General features: G+C 33.2%; 1 pseudogene; it reads right to left on the bottom strand.

The window, feature by feature from the left end:
- Positions 1 to 1,550: 1,550 nt before the first annotated feature.
- On the bottom strand, positions 1,551 to 5,529 carry LOC120277720 (annotated as a pseudogene).
- Positions 5,530 to 17,873: the final 12,344 nt, after the last annotated feature.

The following is a 17,873-nucleotide window of genomic DNA, read 5'->3' as shown; positions in this document are numbered from 1 at the left end:
TTTTTCGTCACTAATTTGTATTTTTCTGTGAGAACAATGTTGCCACTATAAAATGGACTATTGTGATGACTTATTCATTATTATTATATATTTTTCTGTGTCAATGATATTGCCATAATAAAATAGACTATTGTGACGGCTTATTCATCAATATTGTGTATTTTTGAGTGTCTAAAATATTGTCACAATAAAATGAAATATTGTGACAACTTATTGATCACTATTGTGCATTTTTTTGAGTCAACAATATTGCCACTATAAAATAGATTATTGTGACAACAAATTCATTACTATTATTTATTCCTTTGTGTCAAAAATATTGTCATAATAAAATGTACTATTGTGACGGCCTATTTGTCACTATTTAGCATTTTTTGTGACAACAAAATTGTTACAATAAAATGGACAATCGTTACCACCTATTCATCACTATTACATTATTTTTATGGCAACAAAATTGTCACAATTGACTAAACTATTATGACCACTTTGTTTGTCACTTTTAAGTTTTTTTGTGTCAAAAAAAAAAAATTGACATAGATAAATTAGGTTATTGTAGTCACATCTCTTTGTCACAAATACTTAAATTTTTAGTGTTATGAAATTGGTCACAAAAATATGTTGTAATTGTGATCATTTGTCTAAAATGGTCACTCTTATATTAGCATCGGAGGTATTTGTGACAGGAGGTGACGACTTCTAAAATTTGTTAGTATTACTAATTGTGACTAAAATTATTGTTTTTAGTGATAACTTTTGTTATCAATAAAAATATAATTTATTGTAGCCATATTGTTTTTGTCACAAATACTAGATTTTTTAGTGTTGTGAAATTGATCACAAAATTATGAAGTAATAGTGACCATTTACCTAAAATGGTCACTATTGTATTAGCATCGGAGGTATTTGTGACGGGAGGTGACGACTTCTAAAATTTGATACTATTACTAATTGTGATTAAAATTATTGCTTTTAGTTATAACTTTTGGTTGTCACTAAAAATATAATTTGTTGTAGTGATATATCTCATATATCACTACATGTGCCTCGTTTCCACATTGCATGCCTCTTTGCCATCTTGAGATATATTTTATTCATCACCGCCTTGTGATTTTTATATTTTCTAAAAACAAATTTTGCCGTTGTCTCGTGATGAGCTTTTTTTTTCATTGCTTCGGGTTGGGTGTTTTTGTCATTGACTCTACATAAGACTGTTCATTTATTCATTTATCTAATCTAATTTTTTTATTTTATTTATTTATTTTTTAACAAAGGTTACACTTGAATTATGAAGGAGCCCAAACACCTACAAACAAACATATGAAGGAGCCCAAACACATTACACAAGCATAGTAATATTACAAAGTATACAATGGTATACATTGACATCTCCCTCTTCTTATCTTCTAGACATTTAGACAATCTTGGACACAATGCTATGTTCCTAAGGTCCTCAATCTCATAGTTTTAATATTAGAGCTGAAAAGGATTGTTACATCTTGGTTTGTAAGTTGAAGATATATTGTAGTGTCTCTTTGTTTCTGTATTCATTAAAGCTTCCTTACTTTGAAATTTGGTCCCAAGAGAACTTTGAAGTTGCCATTCCAAGACTTTCTGGATAAAGCAACCTAAATACTAGTAGGGTCACATTCAATAAAATTTACGAGGTTTCTTTCACATATTCTTTGCAAACTTTCATGCACCTGGGTAAGGCCCACTTATCCTTGAATAATGTTTAATATTGAGATATATTTTCTTGGCAAGCTTCTTTTGTATGAGCATAAGAAGAGACCATGATATTCTTTACTCGCAAAAGTCTCCTCGTAACATCAAGTACAATAGTTTTATGGATAACATTGACCTGATGCTCCACTGTTAATGGTGTATAACCAGTCATTAGAAAATGACATCTTGGAGTGGGAATCAATGATGCAAGAAGGCCAACCAAATCATCATTTTTGTATCCTAGATAGAGTAGAGTGATTCTGTATAACACTTGAGACCTATGAATTTATTTGTGCAAAAGTTGGATTGCTCAAATGAAGATGTTAAACAACAATCTTGTTTGGTGCTGTGTTTTCAAGAACAACAACACAATCTGCATTCACTGCAATTCATTTCAGCATCAACAACAAGTTGTAAGGCTAAACCACCACATCACTTGTTTCCACTTGGTTTAGAAACACACTATATGTTTGGATAAGTTTCTTGTTGTAGCATTCATTAAGAGTTTCCAATAGATATAATTCCATTCTTGATCTTGTTCCACCAGCTATTGAATGACAAAAACCATAAAGGCTACCATTTCCATCTACTTCTCTATCTATCATATCCATAATGTCATTAACAACTTGCTTTCCCCAGTGATATCTGCTTGCCCAATTATTTCCAGCACCTTCTCCATGATCAGAGAGAAATATGTTCTCTCATGATTATATAGATTTCTATACTCACTCTTTTGTATCCCATTAATAACTCGAGGTTCCAAGTCCATCAAAAGAGCTCTCGAAATGTAATGCAGGTCATCAGATACAAAACATTTATGGTTCCCGAATTTTCCCACCTATATTGTGATGATCTCACACGGCATACCATCAATCTGATTCCGATGCCAAGCAACTAAAGAGCTCTCCCACCCAATCTGTAATAACTTCAGCATGTCTCCCTCAATGCTCATGTCCTTTTTATCTAGCTATCAAATACTTTTCTCGTCCACTCCTCCACTTCCCCTTCTTTCTCAACTAGCCCCACATATTCTCCTACTGAGTAATCATTGCCCTCTTTCCTTCAATGGTTTTGGAACAATATTTCTTTATGCCATGTGCATCATCCTCTGCTTTCTTTTCACCTCGTTAGGGTCTAGTTGCTGCCGCTTAGAGGATGGATAGCTTCCTTTGAGCAATAAAACCTCTACATCACCAAAGTCCAGTTATCCATTAACCTCTGGTCAGCCCCCAGTCTTGCACTTAAACCCCATCTTCTATTATAAATCTGGTAAAGCGCCTTCGCCATTGAGATGGACTCAAACTTCATCCCAAACACCAGAATAACCCCTACAAGAGTTCCAGTGGGGTCTATTGGCAGATAGAGCATGTGAGTATGCTCAACCACAAACATTGCGACAACCCAGCTATCTGTGGTCATCCGTATAACCTCCATGACAGCCTTACAACCCTCCACAGGCAAATCCCCAGCAGAAACGGTGCCATTACTAGTTGTTGTCACAGCATTGATGTGGCTCATATGGATGCAATTCCAATGTAGGTGACCCGCCGCAGGGCATACTCGTTATAGAACGTTTTTCCACCAGCCGCCCCGTGATCCGCCACCATTGGTGGCGGTAGTAATAGCGATGGTGACAAAGATAGTAGCAAAGAAGAGAAAAAAATAAAAAAAACCTTCTCTTTCTTCTTTCTTCTTTAAATCCTCTTACTCTTTCTTTAGAATTTTTTTTTTTTTTCTAGTCCACCCCTTTCCAAGCCTCTGCGCCTTTGTTAAAACCCTTCCTCCACTCCTTCACGTGGTGTAGTGGGCTTGTAATGGGCAGTTTTCCTGATTGTGGGTGACCACAATAAACAAATTGATTTATTTATTTATTATTATTATTATTATTATTAAGGTTTATGATATTTAGATTGTCTCGAGGTTCGTGCTCTTGGATGATCTTACAACTTATATATTTTAGATCACTTTGAAATATGTGCTCTTGATTAATCTTGTATTTTAGACCACCTCGAAGTCTTAGTTCTTGGTTGATTTTGAGATTTAAATATTTTAGATCACCTTGAGATCTAGGCTCTTGGTTGATCTTAAGATTTGTGTATTTTAAATCACCTCAAGATCTGTGCTCTTCGCTAATCTTAAGATTTGAATATTTTAAATCACCTCGAGATTTGTGCTTTTAGCTAATCTTGATATTTAAATATTTTAGATCGTCTCAAGATTTGTGCCCTTGGCTGATCTTGACATTTGTACATTTTAGATTGCCTCAAAAATCTGTGCTCATAGGTAATCTTGGAATTATGGATGCAAGTGGGGCAGAGAATCCCCGTTCCCCAAGGGGACCCTCCCCAATGGGGCGAGGAACGGGGGAAAACCCTTCCCCGACCCGCGAGGCAGGGCGGGGCAGGGACGGGGAATGTATTCCCACCCCCATGGGGATCCTTGCCCTGCTCCCCGCAGGGATACCCGTGGGGAATCCCCACAGGGAGAAGGATTCCCCGATTTTTAAATTAAATATATATTATATATATTAAAAATAACTCATATGATTTAATTTTATTTATTAAAAAAATTCAATATTAATATAATATTATAATGACCAAATATTTGGGTTTTGAAAATTTTAATTTTGGTATTTATTAATAATGTTTATATTTTTAATAAAAATTAGTGTTACTCCAATGTAATACTTAGAGATAATTATATGAAAAATTATTTTAAAAATTTTAATCAAAATTTTTTATTTCCTATTATAGGAAAAAATAATGAAATTATAAAAATTGCTAAAATAATCATAGATAGGATTGCATTCTAAATGGCAACTAAATTCACTACAAGTACAAAAACGAATGGGTACACAAAATATAACAGCCAAAATATTTTTCTCAAGGTTACATACTATAATTTTATGCATTAGAAGAAACTAAATTATGATATCTACTAATGAAGCACTTCTCTTCATCATACTTTGATGTATCAAATAAAAGAAATATAAATTGTTGAAGTTGCTAATTAGATCAAAGTTCGATTTTTTTATATACGTTTAAATCACTGCATAAAATCTCTACCTAAATATATTTAATAATTTTCACTTGGAATATCAATCATGAAGACCATAAATAAGCAGACTATTATCTACTTGCAATATTACTACATATATATATATATATATAAAGTGCACTTTTGGTTTGTGGATTTTTTTGTAATATGAGTCGTTTTATCTCTGAATTTTAAAAATATGTATTATAATTTAACTTTTATTTTTTTCATTCATTTTTATCATTGAAAATGATTTTGAGAGTTCGATTCAAAGTGAAATTTTTTTTTTATTCATTTTCTCTAATAGCCGTTAAATTTATGATTAAAAAAAATAGATCATATTTGTCATGCATGCCATTTCCAAAAATGAAAACAAATAAGAAAACAAACTACATGATCATATTAAATATTTCAAAAATATAAAATCTACATCCAACAATAAAAAGCTGAAATACACTAAAAGCTCTCTATATAATTGTTGAATATTATTAATTACCTCATGATCCCTTGGAGCTGTTTTGATGAAGTTGAAGAAGAAGCATTAAGTAGCGTTTCTATGAAGTTAACAATGGCCATGAAATGAGTTACACTGCATGGGATTCTTAGTAACCCTTCATGCTTGTAACCAAACTCTTTTTCTGCCATCTCTAACAACACCTTGAAACTCTCATGGTTTAGTATCTTTATGTGCACCATGATCTTCTCCATCTCCTTTTTCTCCTTCTCCTTCCCAACAAGCATTGGAATGTAACCTTTTTGGCACTCCATTTTCATGTAATTAATAAGCTAGCCATAAGGATCCTACTCTCTTAAATATATATATATATATATTTAAGAACCAAACTTTGACAATTTTGTACATAGTGACATATTCATTGTTGCTTTTCTATTACTTGGACGAAAATATTGCATGTATGTGCAACTGCCAACTCCGGCTTGAACACAGTTTCTTGCATGACCGAACAATGTGAAATACAATGTATAACAATTTTATAAAGATTTTAATTATTAAAACAAATATATTTAATTAATAAATTTAAAAATTATGAATAATAATAAATGTTTATTAGTATTTAGGATGTAATTTTTAATTATTATTAGAGTAGTCTAGTGGTAATTCATCGCAAAGTGCTCAAAATGGTGAGAGTTTGAAATCTTACACCCGTAGTACTATTTATCAATATTGTTGTTCACACATTGTACAATAAGGCATAGTATTGTTTATCAATACTATTTGTCAGTCCTATTGTGGTATCCTATGAGAGGAATAATGTTTTTTCCCACCATAGTTGCATGAAAAAAGGATTTATCCACAAGTAGTCTTTAATCTACCGTAACTAGCACACCTCTATATTTGTATGTCTCTCTGATGACACTTGCTGCTTTTGTTAAAAAAATTATTGGTTTTGATTAACTCAAAAATATTTCTCTCTAATCCAATGCATGAAAAGCATTCAACACCCACGTACCTTTCACCCAAGCATCCAATAATAACACTAAATTCGTTTAAGGCCACCTAATTGATGCTTTTATAAAAAGAGAATTAATTAACCTAATTAATATATTTACATAATTGAGCTTAATTGGTTCTGGTTTGTGAAAGTGTTTAATTCCCACCTAAATTTTTGATTCAATTGCATTAGTTATTTCTTTCCTAAAATATAACTTTGGGAGTTGGAGATAGACTTTACTCATACAAGATTAGTAAGTCATGAAAATGTATGGTCAAAAATATCAACTGTTTGGAAAATAAACACAACAATCAAACTTAATTAACAACTATCATATTTTATATATTTAAATATTTTTTTCCCACTATGCCTTTGTTCCATTCCTTTTTCTTTTCTTTTCTTTTTGCCCACTCAATGTGAATTTGAAAAAAATAAGGTTTTTTTAAATGTTTTTTATCAAGTGATTTTTTGTTTTACCCAAAACGTGTTTCTATTATAAACAAATGTTATTTTCCTCTAACAAAATTATATAAAAAAAAGCATTTTGAAAAAACAACCCTGTTTACAGAATATTTGAAAGTGTTTTTATAAACACGTGGGAGAAAATAAATCCACAAACAAACATTTTTTTTTCAAAAATATTTATTGTGCCAAAAAAAAATAACTATGATTTTCTTTTTCATAACCCAAAACATATTGTTTCTTATAGTAATAGTAATAGCATAGAAGAAAAATATAATGTAGCCTTGACTTTTTTTTTCCAACTTATTATTTTATTTATTTTTAATAAATACGAACAAGTCACAAATCTTTAATTATAAAGTTAAAAGGAGTCAAACCATCGACTTTTTATTTGTGTTTGATTACAACATTGAAAACGGGTGGAAAAGAAATGGAAAACAAAAAAATAGTTGTTTGATTGGCCTTATTTTCTGGTTAGAATATCATGAATTTTTTTATAAAAAATTCTAATTTTGTTGTTTGATTACAGCGACAATCCCAAAACCACGGGCGCAGTAACCACCTAAACAATAACAAACCCACACTTCCCAATAACTTTGCAAAGAATTGTATGAGGTTGCCCAATCTTGTTCCCCCAGTACCCTCTACACACACGAACAACAGACAACTTGGCAAGGATGATAGTCCCTCGAATCGCAGGAGCGACCTCCTTGACACACTTGATGCGAAGGCTGACGTGCCCGCTGCTGTTGCTGACGACGAAAGCCTTGAAGTGGGTTTGCTGTCCGACGCTAGTCTGCTTCTGAACAGGCATGATCTTCATGACCTCATCCTTGAGTCCGCTTCCAGGGCCGCCAATGAGGGCGTCGATGATCTAGTGCTCCTTCACGAGGAGAGAATGGAGGTAGATCTGCTCCAAGCTTTTGATCTTCCCTTCTTTTATGAGGCACCGGCTTGGAGCTTATAAAAAAAATTTCAAATAGCCCCTCAGTTTTTCATGAAAAAGTTTTTTTTGAGTTGGGGAGCAAATTTGAAAAAAAGTGGTCACATGACCAACTTTGTTAAAGATTTTTCCATGAAAAAATTTTGTAGTCAAACAGCTCATTTGACTGGAAATCCTTGATGGAAAAATTTTCCATGGACAAAATGCTCAATCAAACAAAGCAAGAGGAAAATGAACTACTGTTTTTTTACTGTAGAATTTATTTTTAACTTAATTAATAAAACAACAATCACTTTATACTATGTGTATATATATACATACATGGAAATGGTTCTTTAGCAAAAAGAGGCTGGTCAAATTGCATGCATGCTTTAATGGCCGGGCATAAAATTCAAAGATGCATTGCTTTTTCTATTTTATTACTTCCTTGATGTGATTGTGTGACAATGAATTCAATATTATTAGCGTTCAGTTGAAAACCAGAGAGAGGAAGAATAATATATCAAACAAAAAAGCGGGATATATAAGTAGTACATGCATGTGATTGGATAGCATATTTGTCAACATACGCAGCTAAATCTAATTAAAATATTAAAGATTTAAAGACAAGTTTAAAAAATAGGACCTCTTATTAATTCAATAAAAATTAAATTTTATTTAAATTTATTCTAATAAATTCTATATACACGAAAGAATTGTTAATTTTTTTACATGCTACTAAGACTTCATTTATGATAAATGAATATATTTTAAATTTGAATGCAAAAAGTCAATATATATATATATAATATAAATATATTACAAAAGAATGTGTTTATAATTAAAACATAAACATTAGCTAGGTTAGCAATATGCGTTTTTATGAAATAGGTTATTAAAAAAAATAGGAAAAAATTATTTATTAGGCTTTGCAACTTTTTAAATATTCTTTGTAATTTCTTTGATATTTCAATTTCCCAGATAGTCCTTTTTTTCTGTTTATTTTATTTAAAAATCTAATTTTGCTCCGCTTATGAAATTTACTTCCCGTTTATTAAGTATACTTTTTATTAAACATTGTGTGTTACCTGTAACTACATAAGTTTTTATTTAATATTTGTTTTTAATGTTTAATATCTAGTTTATTATTTACTATTTTGTGTTTCTGTTTAAAAATGTTGAGGAGATTTCAGTTAAAGGTACTGAAAAATAAGCTATCAGAGGGTGTCAGAAAAATAAAAGGCTTTTTGAGGATATGAAATAGTCCAAGGATTTTTTTGATCAAGTGAAAAAGTTGGAAAAATGATATGAACAATTTCTCAAAAAAAAAAATGGTTTGCAAAACACATAGAATTAATACTTTAATTTATTATTCTAAATTTTAATTATAAATATTTAATAAATAAATTAATTTATAATTAGAAAATAAACATTAATTAGATTGTCAATATCCATTTTTATGAAATAAGCTATTAAAGAAAATAGAAAGAAAAAAAAATAACAATTAAAAAATGGTTTGCAAAACACATGGAATTGATTGAGGAATAAATGTAAAATATTTAATACTATCATTTATTATTCTAAATTTTAAAAAATTAGTTGAGATTATATAATATTGATTAAGAATTAAATGAAACTATTTAAGATCTTAATTATTACATGATGCCTCTAAAAGCTTATGAGTTTAAAATTATTATTAAAATTTTTTAAAAACTTTAAAACTGATAAAGAAACCTTCAAAATTGGGAGAAGAAAAACCTATTGTTCTAGTAGCCTTAATTACTCCTGAGTCACCCTACATACAAAATTAGTAGTCTTGAAAATGTATGGTAAAAAATATCAACTATTTAGAAAATAAATATAACAATCAAACTTAATTAATCAGTGCCGTATTTATATATTTAAATATATCTTTCTACTATCCCTTTGTTCCATATTTTTTGGGTTCATTTGGTGTGATAAAGAAAAAAAAACGAGTAAATTTATTTTCTTACAAAAATCTTTTTTTAACTTTTCCTGCTTAAAAAGTTTTTATATTGTAAAACATGCTATTAATTGTCTTCTAAAAAATATTTGTTTTGTAAAAATATGCCCATGGAATAACAAACTCGCTTAGAATATGTTTTAATGTGCATAAACAGGTGGGAGGGGGAAAATCCACAAACAAGCAATTTTTCAAAATATTTATTGTATCAAATAAATAATTATGGTTTTTTATTTCATAAGTCAAAAACATAATGGTTGTCACGTCCCGACCCGCGGGCCCGCCACGTGACAACCGCCGCGACGATCCCGAGGAGGGACACACACCACTCAACCCTCGAGTCATCGCAAGGCTCACAAACTCCTGCTAAACAACACCGCAATAATAAAGGTACCAAAAACAAAACTTTCACTCGAAAAATCAATAGTAAAGTGAAAGATATACAAATCACATTTACAGAGTTAATAACACTAGTGGATCCACTGCACTCATACAATGCAACCTGATTAAGAGTAAACAAACAACCTGACTCGGGATACAAATTGCCAAGCACTTCGCCTCGCTATGACGACCAAAACCACTAAAACCTGGAAGAGAGGAGGGGGGTGAGTAACCATAGTCACTCAGTGAATGGGTTAGCACAAATCTAACAGAATATCAAAACAAATCGAGGAAATTCCAATAAACACATTCTACAATAACATAAATGAACTGGAACGTTCACATTTGCAACATAATGAAAATACAGGATATGAAACCTTGGTATTTAGAAACCAAAACATAAATTCTCACGAGTATAGACAAAACATCAACATGTATAAAACAAATGCTTGGATATAATTTCCCAAAATAAGTAGAAGAACCAACTTAAATAAATAAAATCCTCGATAATCACAAATCCTCAATTCTGCATGATACATGTTCGAAAAGCATTAAGATATCAAACATGTTATGTGAAAGATCACACTTCGAATATACCAATTGCAAGAAAATAGAATTTTTCCTCAAATATTGAAATTTCATCTCGATCAAATAAACAATGGCCTAAAAACACTCTCTCTAACTTTAGCCGATCACGACTAAGTTGAGAGCCGTCAAGGTCTTCGCACCCTTGACGTTGGCTCCACCGGTCCCGTGTGGTGACCCCGGGATCCCGATGTATCATCCAATCGTGGGCTCTACGCTCCCACCGATCCGGACAAATCAACACCCGGGTCCACAACGCCACCTCTAAAGGCGGCCCGTTGGGACCCACTATCTGCGATAGTCGGGCCTTAGCCCGCCGTCACCATCCAAACCAACATATAGTCAGTAGCAATAATACAATCCGAATCACTCATGTCACAAGGTCCTTATTCGGGACAAGCATTCACATATCGGGAATAAACATTATTTCCACAAATCCAAAGCCAAAAGCATAGTAATGCATGTAAACTTTCAAAAAGTATTCCAATCCCGATGTGCCAATACATTCAAAAACATTTCGTCCCAAATGCCAAGAATAACACAATAATATGCGAAGCTCTGAAGCATTGCTTTAGACAATAAAACCAGTCAATATTAAACGCATTATAATATCCACAATCTAGAAGAACATGCCATTCGAAATAAAAAAACCCTTTTTGTTTTCATAACCATAAATATCAAAAAGCATGCTTATACAAGTGAAAGGTTTTTACAAACCATTTCTAAAAAGTTGATGCCAACGATGTAGAAAAAGAAACATTAAGTTTTTGAAATACAATAAAAAGGCATCAAAACAAGCATAGCTTTTGTTCTAGTTAAACCTCAAGTTACTTAGGATCATTCTAGCTTTCTCTTTCTTGACTCACTAAGTTTTTCCTCCAAATACAAGATTAATCCCCAAGGTCTAGTCTATCACAACCTCTAAATACTTTTACAAGTCATGAAAAATATGTTCATCTCATCACATATATTTACACCTACCAATATACATTGATTAAATCCTACTTTACACATCATTAGGTATTTACTTTCACAAGCCTTTACTATTCGAGCCTCTCTTATACTCAACAATGTCTTAGATCCTTATCATAGTGCCACTACCTCAACATTAATATTTACTTCATCTATAATAATTTCATTGTCAAAATACTCACAAGTTGACTATCTCCTCTAAGGATGTATTAAATCAAACTATTATTAAAAAAATTCACGGGGAATATTCGGTCTTTGCAATTCAACACTTGTCACATATATAGCTCAAGCTATTCATCATCAACCTTCTAAATAAATTCCATTTAGAATAATAATCATAATCATTGGCATCCACCCGATATATATATATATATACATATGTATATCCCGATATGATCAAACTACAATTAAGCACCCTACACTATGCTCACAAGAACAAACCTCATCAATTTGTGAGAATCCTACTACATAAGTGTAATTATGTCACCCATGGTTCTCGAGATATTACAAAGAATATATTAGCATAAATCTCAACGACTAGCCAAAATCATATATAAGGTTCCACAAGTTATTCCAATTCCAATATACTAGTGTAGTCATATACCTTAGCATTCAAGACTTCATCAGGGTTCCATGTACCATGTTTATCACATCATGCCTCAAAAACTTCAGAAATTATGCATCATTAGGGAGATTAAATCATCCATTGAACATACATAATCAATTTTACTTATAACCCATAAGCTCCATGAACTTGTTGTAATAATCAGCAATTTCCATTCATCCACCAAGCATGTATATCCTCAAGTTCAATCTCAACTAACGCAAGTACAACATTAACAAGCTTTCTCATGATTTTTCAGAGAGTAAACCACAAGTCATTTTAAATAAACCATAGTCTCTAGTAGTCATCTACACTTTCTTTCCTCCTATAGCCAGTGATTTGAAAACATGATAAAGCCATGGAAATCATTTCAGAAAAACAAATAAAATATTTTCGATACTCAATTAGAATTGTGCACTCAACATAACCCACTCACAGAACATGTTGCCTCGCGTGGAGACGCGCACACTGATTGGCGGTTTCCTTCCCCTTGGAGGATGCTTCGCCACCTAGATACAAGCAGAGAATCCAAATACTAATGAACACAAGAATGATCGCTAAAAGAAAATGCATGCAAATGCATTTATACATGTCTAATACGAAACCTTAGGGTTTTAGGGCAAAACATTGTCATTTTGGACCCAAACGACCTCAGAATGAAGTAAACCTAGTTCCAATAAGTTCAATGAATGAAAAGCTTCAATTTGGATCAAAGAAATACAATAAAAGGCCAAAGTTTTCCGGTGCTACAGTAACATCGGGAATGCTACAGTAAAACCCGAACCTTACAAATGGTTTTCTCTCATTTTACAACATCAAAGCGATGAAATTTTTGACACAATTCTCATGAATAACAATTGACAACATCAAGGGCTTCATTTTAAGCCCAAAAAAACTTCCACAAATCATGAAAAATCTAGGGTTTTTGGTCTAGGGTTTTATAAATAATGAATACAATGAAAAATACGGAAGAAATACATACTAAAAACTTCGGATAAAAGGCTCTTACCTTACTCAAGAGGATGTGGGGAGTAAATTTTTTTGGTGTTGGTTCGCCGGAATTGGTCACCGGAAATAGTTAGGGATTAAGGGTTCGGCCCGGCATGGAGAAGCAAAGAAGGAGAAGGAAAAGAAGAAGGAAGAGAAGAATTTGGATATTAATTCTCGGGTTGCTACGATGTCGGGTTGCTACGGTACACTTCAACGATCTTGGGTCACTACTGATGTCGAGTGCTACGATGTCGAGATAGAATCAATAGTGTTGAGGTCGCAAAAACTACGAGGAACGAGGCTAGTTTAACTACGAGTAATGGGTTGCTACAATGTTTTTTATTCTTTTTCTAAATTACTCTATTGCCCCTCTAACACAAGAATGAAACAAAAATCCAAATGACCGAGTGCCCCCTATTTATGGCGAATTTTTCGCACATAATCAGCTGTGCAATCCGGTAAAAATCTATTAATGCAAAATGACCATTTTTACCCTAATGTATTCACAAAAATAAGAGAAAATCCTAGGTCCAAATTTGAATTTGGGTACAACACTCTACCCTCCTTAAAGAAATTTAGTCCTCGAAATTTCCAAGAGACTCTCGACTCGGATAAGCGGAGCAAGCTGTCCCAAGACGCATAAGCGGGGCATTGTCTTTGGCAACATCAAGCGAATAGATCACCCAAACAATACTTAAACCAAGTTTCAACATGCGTCTATGCTATATGCTTGACTCTAACTGGATCCACTAGCGACTACAAGAGACAATCGAAGACAAGAATAAAACATGACTATCAGTATAACCAATAGCTCTGATACCAATAAAATTGTCACGTCCCGACCCGCGGGCCCGCCACGTGACAACCGCCGCGACGATCCCGAGGAGGGACACACACCACTCAACCCTCGAGTCATCGCAAGGCTCACAAACTCCTGCTAAACAACACCGCAATAATAAAGGTACCAAAAACAAAACTTTCACTCGAAAAAAATCAATAGTAAAGTGAAAGATATACAAATCACATTCTAGAGTTAATAACACTAGTGGATCCACTTTGCACTCATACAATGCAACTCTGATTAAGAGTAAACAAACAACCTGACTCGGGATACAAATTGCCAAGCACTTCGCCTCGCTATGACGACCAAAACCACTAAAACCTGGAAGAGAGGAGGGGGGTGAGTAACCATAGTCACTCAGTGAATGGGTTAGCACAAATCTAACAGAATATCAAAACAAATCGAGGAAATTCAATAAACACATTCTACAATAACATAAATGAGCTGGAGCGTTCACATTTGCAACATAATGAAAATACGAGGATATGAAACCTTGGTATTTAGAAACCAAAACATAAATTCTCACGAGTATAGACAAAACATCAACATGTATAAAACAAATGCTTGGATATAATTTCCCAAAATAAGTAGAAGAACCAACTTAAATAAATAAAATCCTCGATAATCACAAATCCTCAATTCTGCATGATACATGTTCGAAAAGCATTAAGATATCAAACATGTTATGTGAAAGATCACACTTCGAATATACCAATTGCAAGAAAATAGAATTTTCCTCAAATATTGAAATTTCATCTCGATCAAATAAACAATGGCCTAAAAACACTCTCTCTAACTTTAGCCGCCGTCACGACTAAGTTGAGAGCCGTCAAGGTCTTCGCACCCTTGACGTTGGCCCACCGGTCCCGTGTGGTGACCCCGGGATCCCGATGTATCATCCAATCAGGGCTCTACGCTCCCACCTGATCTGGACAAATCAACACCCAGGTCCACAACGCCACCTCTAAAGGCTGGCCCGTTGGGACCCACTACTGCAGTAGTCGGGCCTTAGCCCGCCGTCACCATCCAAACCAACATATAGCTGTAGCAATAATACAATCTGAATCACTCATGTCACAAGGTCCTTATTCAGGACAAGCATTCACATATCGGGAATAAACATTATTTCCACAAATCCAAAGCCAAAGCATAGTAATGCATGTAAACTTTCAAAAAGTATTCCAATCCCGATGTGCCAATACATTCAAAAACATTTCTGTCCAAATGCCAAGAATAACACAATAATATGCGAAGCTCTGAAGCATTGCTTTAGACAATAAAAACCCGATCGATATTAAAGCGCATTATAATATCCACAATCTAGAAGAACATGCCATTCGGAAATAAAAACCCTTTTGTTTTTCATAACCATAAATATCAAAAAGCATGCTTATACAAGTGAAAGGTTTTTACAAACCATTTCTAAAAAGTTGATGCCAACGATTGTAGAAAAAGAAACATTAAGTTTTTGAAATACAATAAAAGGCATCAAAACAAGCATAGCTTTTTGTTCTAGTTAAACCTCAAGTTACTTAGGATCATTCTAGCTTTTCTCTTTCTTGACTCACTAAGTTTTTCCTCCAAATACAAGATTAATCCCCAAGGTCTAGTCTATCACAACCTCTAAATACTTTTACAAGTCATGAAAAATATGTTCATCTCATCACATATATTTACACCTACCAATATACATTGATTAAATCCTACTTTACACATCATTAGGTATTTACTTTCACGAAGCCTTTACTATTCGAGCCTCTCTTATACTCAACAATGTCTTAGATCCTTATCATAGTGCCACTACCTCAACATTAATATTTACTTCATCTATAATAATTTCATTGTCAAAAATACTCACAAGTTGACTATCTCCTCTAAGGATGTATTAAATCAAACTATTATTAAAAAAATTCACGAGAATATTCAGGTCTTTTGCAATTCAACACTTGTCACATATATAGCTCAAGCTATTCATCATCAACCTTCTAAATAAATTCCATTTAGAATAATAATCATAATCATTGGCATCCACCCGATATATATATATATATACATATGTATATCCCGATATGATCAAACTACAATTAAGCACCCTACACTATGCTCACAAGAACAAACCTCATCAATTTGTGAGAATCCTACTACATAAGTGTAATTATGTCACCCATGGTTCTCGGACATTACAAAGAATATATTAGCATAAATCTCATCGACTAGCCAAAATCATATATAAGGTTCCACAAGTTATTCCAATTCCAATATACTAGTGTAGTCATATACCTTAGCATTCAAGACTTCATCGAGTTCCATGTACCATGTTTATCACATCATGCCTCAAAAACTTCAGAAATTATGCATCATTAGGGAGATTAAATCATCCATTGAACATACATAATCAATTTTACTTATAACCCATAAGCTCCATGAACTTGTTGTAATAATCGACAATTTCCATTCATCCACCAAGCATGTATATCCTCAAGTTCAATCTCAACTAACGTAGAGTACAACATTAACAAGCTTTCTCATGATTTTTCAGAGAGTAAACCACAAGTCATTTTAAATAAACCATAGTCTCTAGTAGTCATCTACACTTTCTTTCCTCCTATAGCCAGTGATTTGAAAAACATGATAAAAGCCATGGAAATCATTTCAGAAAAAAACAAATAAAAATATTTTCGATACTCAATTAGAATTGTGCACTCAACATAACCCACTCACAGAACATGTTGCCTCGCGTGGAGACGCAGCACTTTCGATGGCGGTTTTCCTTCCCTTGGAGGATGCTTCGCCACCTAGATACAAGCGAGAGAATCCAAATACTAATGAACACAAGAATGATCGCTAAAAAGAAAATGCATGCAAATGCATTTATACATGTCTAATACTGAAACCTTAGGGTTTTAGGGCAAAAACATTGTCATTTTGGACCCAAACGACCTCAGAATGAAGTAAACCTAGTTCCAATAAGTTCAATGAATGAAAAGCTTCAATTTGGATCAAAGAAATACAATAAAAAGGCCAAAAGTTTTTCCGATTGCTACGAGTAACATCGAGAATGCTACGATAAAACCCGAACCTTACAAATGGTTTTCTCTCATTTTACAACATCAAACGATGAAAATTTTTGACACAATTCTCATGAATAACAATTGACAACATCAAGGGCTTCATTTTAAGCCCAAAAAAACTTCCACAAATCATGAAAAAAATCTAGGGTTTTTGGTCTAGGTTTATAAATAATGAATACAATGAAAATACGGAAGAAATACATACTAAAAACTCGGATAAAGGCTCTTACCTTACTCAAGAGGATGTGGGGAGTAAATTTTTTTGGTGTTGGTTCAGCGGAATTGGTCACGGAAATAGTTAGGGATAAGGGTTCGGCCGGCATGGAGAAGCAAAGAAGGAGAAGGAAAGAAGAAGGAAGAGAAGAATTTGGATATTAATTCTCGGGTTGCTATCAGATGTCGGGTTGCTACGGTACACTTCAACAGATCTGGGTCTATCATGATGATCGAGTGCTACGAGTGTCGAGCAGAATCAATAGTGTTGGGAAATGCAAAAACTACGAGGAGCAGGCTAGTTTAACTACGATAATGGGTTGCTACAATGTTTTTTTATTCTTTTTCTAAATTACTCTATTGCCCCTCTAACACAAGAATGGAAACAAAAATCCAAATGACCGAATTGCCCCTATTTATGGCGGGAATTTTTCGCACATAATCAACTGTGCAATCCAGTAAAAATCTATTAATGCAAAATGACCATTTTACCCTAATGCATTCACAAAAATAAGAGAAAATCCTAGGTCCAAATTTGGACTGGGTACAACAATGGTACTAAATATATTAAAGAAAAAAAAAATAAACACATACAAATGTTAGCTAAAAGTGTTTTTTTTTTTATCTATAGGCAAT

Source organism: Dioscorea cayenensis, chromosome 15, assembly GCF_009730915.1.
Source record: "Dioscorea cayenensis subsp. rotundata cultivar TDr96_F1 chromosome 15, TDr96_F1_v2_PseudoChromosome.rev07_lg8_w22 25.fasta, whole genome shotgun sequence".
NCBI lineage: Eukaryota > Viridiplantae > Streptophyta > Magnoliopsida > Dioscoreales > Dioscoreaceae > Dioscorea > Dioscorea cayenensis.
Note: the sequence above shows the minus strand (reverse complement) of the source record. Positions and strands in the feature narration are given on the sequence as shown.